The following is a 6,000-nucleotide window of genomic DNA, read 5'->3' on the forward strand; positions in this document are numbered from 1 at the left end:
AAAATAAAAAAAATCGCCCATGGCGGGATCACGGGGCTCTTGACATCCCTACAAACAATGGCGGCCCTTTGGATGAACTCCGCTGACCCCTTGGAGCTGAAATGACTCCCGCCGAGGCTCTGCGATACGCTTCCCCACCCCTGAACAAGTCTGAACCTTTGACAAATCTCTTTACGATGGAGAAAGTTGGGGTCACAGAGGAAGCAGAGTTCAGAGGCTCCGAGTCCAGGCCAGATAAATGTTCTCGCCAGCATCCCACCGCGCAGTTATCCGTGTCATTTCCCATCCAGTCCGTGCCCCAGACGGAAGACTCGGAGGGAATACTAGTGAGGCTGTGTGCTGGGTGCACGTGCACTTCCTAGACATACACAAATATGTGCCTCTCTCACTCTTCCGTGCCTTTAACGATCCGTCCTGAAACCAGCAGTCTGCAGCTTCCAGCAGAGATGAGAGGACGGCTTTTCCAGCCAGCGACCGCTCTTGAGTCGAGCGCCCGGCCGCGTGCACGCACCTGGAGGGTCGGCGTCTCCAGAAGACCATCGCAGGTGGGGTCCTTGTGATTCTAAGTGAGAGGATGCTGACACTGTTGCCTTTGGCTCCAGCAGCTGGACAAAGATTTGGGGAAAAGGCCGGTTAGCAGATTTTGCGTGCAGCTTTTTCTGGCGTCGTCTCTGCGCCCGAGGCTGCTGGTCACCCACGACGGCAGATAGCTGCAGACCGCAGGATTCCGGGGAGCCCGGATCCATCCCGGTAATGAGTTTGTAAATCAGACGTTTTCAGCTGACACTGGGCCAGCGTCTGGACTCGCGATTCAGGCTTTAACAATGAGTCCTTGAAATGGGTCCAATATCCAGACTGGAAAACGTGGTCAAACGGTCCCGGTCTGGTCATCGTTATCGTGGTTTCGACTGAATTCTATTGACAATTTCATTTTTTTTGTATCACGTCAGGAATCTTTTAGCTACGATCTTCAACACTTATTGAATTTCGCCAAAAATGTGTCTGAAATGGAACCGCTCTTCTATTGTCCTGCACCGAACAGCTGCGCTCTCGTCCACCTCTGCTGAGAAATAAACCCTGACTGCGACGTGACCCGATCGCCGCCAAAAGATAACCCGATAATCTTCCGAGATGCGGCCAACATTTCAGATGGAATAAAAGGAAAATATTGTAAAACTCATTTGTGCCTCGCCGTCAGGGAAAGATCAGATCTCTGGAATCCCAAAACCTCTAATGACCTCCTTCGTCACGGTGGAACTGTTGATGAAGACCCAGAACCCAGCGAACACATTCCTGGGTTTTATTCCAGAGCAGGACTCTGTGTGAGACAGTCTTCCCACGTGTCCTAATTTATAGGTGGGTGATGGCTCCAAACAGAACCTGCATGTATTTGACAAGTCCCGTCCGCTCGCTCAGATAAATCGGAGTTTTCCTCAAAGCCTCAGTGGCACTTTTGTCCGTTTGTCCATTCTGGGCCACCATAGAATTCTGGATGGATTCTCCAAGACCCACAGAAGAGGACAAGAGTCAATATTTTTATGTTCGTCTCTCTCCTGCGTTAACGAAAACAGAGACGAGCGCGCTAATGTCCCGTCAACACTTAACTGGTGTTTTGAGATGGGGGGGCGGGGGGCATTCTGGCTGTTTATTCTAACATTAGTTGCTGCAGGCGGGGGACATTTTCAGCTTCTGCCGTAATAAACGATCCGACGTTTATTCAGAACTTCAGATGAGTCGTCACACTTGCGTGACCTCCTGGACTTCTAGTTTAACTCCAGCAACACATTAAAAAACAAGCCGACTCTGCCTGGAGCTGCTAATTAGCCGACTGGTTTTGGTGTCCAAGGCGCTCCTGGAGGGATTATTTTTAGCCAGGCTATATTTTGCATTTTCAGGCCCTTATTATGTCTGGTTGCAGCGCTGCTGTGAGGTGAAGCTGTGGGCTCCTCCATTGATTCTGTCCCTCCACAACATCCTGTTATAAATGTCAGGATGCTCACACTGAATGATTCAGAGTCTCCAACCTTCAGCCGGCGGCTGCGAACACAAGGACGAGTTTTTCAGATTTCTCTTTTTTGCTGACATGATTCAAAGATTCGAATCGAATTTTAAGCCCAGGAATAGAGTTTCACTGTCAACATGAACCCCCGGGAGCGGCTGTTGATCAGAATTAATAACCACCATACACTTAGTGATGTTTGGTGCAATTTGGCCCGTTTTCTCCCTCCCACTTTCACTTTCAACTGTCATCCTCGCGCTGACAGCGCGGCTCATTTGGAGCGCGCGGCCAACTGCTCCGGGCTGAAAGCTCGCAGCTGAATTGAAGCTTCTGGCTCCATTTTGACAGAAGCTTTTGTGGAAATGAGAAACACTCAGCGCCGACCATCACCGGCGAGGCTACACTCTGCGTACTCTTTGAAACGCCGTCCTCCGAACCAACCAAAAGCGGCGTACGGCGAGGTTATAATTGGCCATCATGCAACAATAATCGCTGTCAGCTCAACCTTTTGCTGAGGGATAATTGTCTTTTCCCTTTGTTCTCCAGAGTAAAACACAGACAAGCTAATCTGACAGAATGGCAGAACGTGCACGGATGCGTCAGGAGGGCGGCGGCATGGCGGCGGCGGTCAGGGGTGATTCGCCAACTGTTGGCGGACCACAGCTCCAGAAGTCTCCCTTCCAGGCTTTTATATTTCCTAATTCATCAAACGCGACGAGACAGCGAGTGCGTCAGCACGGATGACTCAGCGGAGGCGCGTAAAGGTTTGTCATTTACCGGCGCCGCGGCGTGCTAGCGACGGCCTCCGCTCACACTTAGCAAAGGTGGATTCTTTTTATCTGCAGGATGAATCACATGACGGCGGTGGAGGCGTCGCCTCTATCGATTAATCTGCAGCAGGATCGCGGCGGCGCTCCCAGTTTTATGGCTCGGCTTTATTGTTCCGCTTCACTTTATTCCAACACAGCAGCCGTTTACATTTAAGAGCAATATCGTAAATATCGTAAAGAGGAGACGGAGCAGCAAAGTTTGGAGCTCTTTCTGTTGAATTTTAGAGTGAGACATCTCCTCTGAGGGCCTTATATTTGATGCCAACACCTGTTCTTCCTCCTTCCCTCAGAAGGACCCCCCCCCACCCATCTGAGCCTGGTTCCGCTCAAGGTTTCTCCCTGGGAGTTTCTCCTGCCTCCAGGGTTCTGGCTCTCACCCACCGATGATGTCGTGTCACCACACCGTTGACGTTCCCCGGCCTCCACGTTGGGGTCGCTGGCATTAGCGAGAGGAAGCAGCCATCATTGGTCACGTAACCAGGGCAACCAGTCCAATGCAGAGAACAATTTGTCACCTTGGGTGAACAGAAACAGGAGCATTTGGGGGGGGGATCCATATTTAGATCCATATTTAGAGGGCAGAGGTGGGTGTGGGTGGGGCGTCGATGGAAAAAATCTTTTAAAAGGTTTAAGTTTTCCCGGAGTCGATGGAGATTTCAAATGGATGCGGATTCTCTCGCTATTCTGTCCTGGCAATTCTTCTTCCCTTTTAAATTCTCTGCCTCTCCTGGCTTTCTTTTCCTTCTTCCCCTCTTTTTTTTTGGGGGGGGGGAGGTTATTTATCCACCTTACTTCCACAGACTGTACCTTTGCTGAGGGGCATCAATACTGCTTCAAAGAGGACAATTTATTACAAAAGGAGGGATGAAAATACAACCCGACAGTCGATTCTTTCCAGACTCCGACCGGCTCCGTGTTGATTTCATCTCAAGTTTGCAGGGATTCCTCCTTAGTTGTACATCCCTGCATATCTCAGCCGATGCCTCCGTTCACCTCTCGTCGGCCTGAATGGGGCTCAGGACGACTAATTAAAGAGCATCCCCCACAATTGGGTCCAGAATCCAATCAATTCCCAGTTGGAGGCTGCAGTAATGCAGATGGAGGAGAGGGTGGGAGCGTCTCTACACGTCAGCATCATCACCGACCGGGAAATAACTTCTAAAAGTCCGTTTGGAATAATAGAAAGCTCCAAAGCTGAGAGATGACATAGATTACACACACATGTTGCAGAACACGGAGGAACAGGAAGTCCTTGGTCTGCTTATGAAAGCTTTGGAGCTGCAGGAGAGATTAAAGACTGACCTAAAAACTCTTCTTTTCCCCGATGCTTCCCGCTTCACCAGCCCTGCTACACCAGGAACGTCTAGCTCACGACCTTCTGACCCCTGGTTGGAACAGGGAACCTTCCATGTCAGGACAAGTTGCCCTTGGAAGCTCTCCGCTGTCACTTAAGTGCCTAACGGCTTCCTACAAGAAAATTAGAGGGGCATGCTGAACAAAGTGGCCTAGCTTTAGGTGTTTGGGGATAACAGATTGTTTCTAAAGTAGAGGAAGGGCGCGCGCTGGTTCGGAGGGTGCCTCATCAATCATCGTTTAGCAGCTTTTAAATAGGTGAGCGACTCACCCAGCGATTGAGGGACTTCACGACCGACCCGCCAAAGGTGTAAAAGGCGAACTTATTGCACGTTTCCCCGTCTAAGCAGTTTCCAAAGTAACTTAGCGCTCAACTCACCTTCAGCACTCCGGCTGCTAACAGAGAGCATTCCTGTTTAAGTCCGCTGTTTCAGTACAGCCAGCAGGGCACGGTGCAGTAACTATAGCAACAAGGGGTGGAACGTGGCTAGCTACGCTAACTTAAGAAGCGCGATTAGTCAGACAAGCTAGCCTAACAGCTAGCACAACAAACACACAGAAATGTGACAATAGCAACGCAGAGATGTTTTGTTTCATCCTGCAACACCAGTGTGAGAAGTGCTGGATTTCACACTATTTCCAATGTATATGCTAAACTAGGCGAGGTTGACGCTAACTGTGGCTTCTTGGCTCTACGTGATGATCTGTGGTGCTGTCTGTGGTGCTAAAGCAACAGGTTAGCATCTTAGCTCTGATCATTTTCCATTCAACAGGACGATCCCAGATCCAGTCTGGATGGTCTGCGCCCTCCAACTAAAGGTCCAGGTGATGTCTTCACTCCTGGATTTCGCCACTTTCACTCATGCTGCCTTTAATGGCTGTGGGAAATGTGGCTTCCTGTCAAAGTTGTCAAGGTGCTCAGAAAAAAACTTTTCCCTTTGACACCACTTGCAGTTTTGCCAGCAGCAGCACTTTTATAGTACAATGAGTTCCCTTTGTGGTGAATCCAAAAAGCAATCATGGCTTTTTATACTCTCCCCGGCTCACACACCTTTCTGTCTTTTATGGATTTAAGGCGCGGGGGCCCCACGTCGACGGGTGTCTGTGGAGTCCCGGCGGCCTTTTCTTTTTCCCTCACTCTGGGACTGAAATGATCCATCATCAGGGACACTATTGTGAGGTAAAAACATCCTGTTTATTCACAATCGGAGATGAGAAATGGCGTCTCACACGGTCTCCTGTGCCAGTCTGTGGGGGCTTGGGGGGGGGGGGGGGGGCGCTCATTAGGTCAGCATATTCTGAGCCTCGGGGAGGGTGGGGGGAATAATTTAAATCCCTGAGAATATGCAGAGACAGAGAAACACCTTCGCCTATGAATAACAATAAAGGCAGAGTCCTACAGGGAATATCCAGGAGGAGGAGCCGGAATATCACATGGACCTGGCATGACACAAGCATGTGCCGCACATATAAACAGCTATTCTATAAGATGAAGGTTTATTTTGCCTGCAGCAGAACTGTGAAGCTACCAGAGGGCATCCTCCCTCCCCCTGAAGTGGCTCCAGCCCTTGGAAACAGTAAGATCAAAAGTATTTGCTGGAATACAAAACTTCTTTAACTGCGGCTCCTCGAGCGCGTTGGCCCTTGAGGCCCCTCCAACTCTCACCAAGGTCCAAAACCGATGTTTGTGTGAATGTTTGCTTTTCCCCATGAATTCGCCTCCACCTGGCAGGCACCCACATTCCTGGACGCCGTGTTTTTTTTTTTTTTCTCCAGCGCCAAATTAATCGGAAATATGCAGCCGGATTCCCACCAAAA

This window comes from Takifugu rubripes, unplaced genomic scaffold (assembly GCF_901000725.2).
Source record: "Takifugu rubripes unplaced genomic scaffold, fTakRub1.2, whole genome shotgun sequence".
NCBI classification, from domain to species: Eukaryota; Metazoa; Chordata; class Actinopteri; order Tetraodontiformes; family Tetraodontidae; genus Takifugu; species Takifugu rubripes.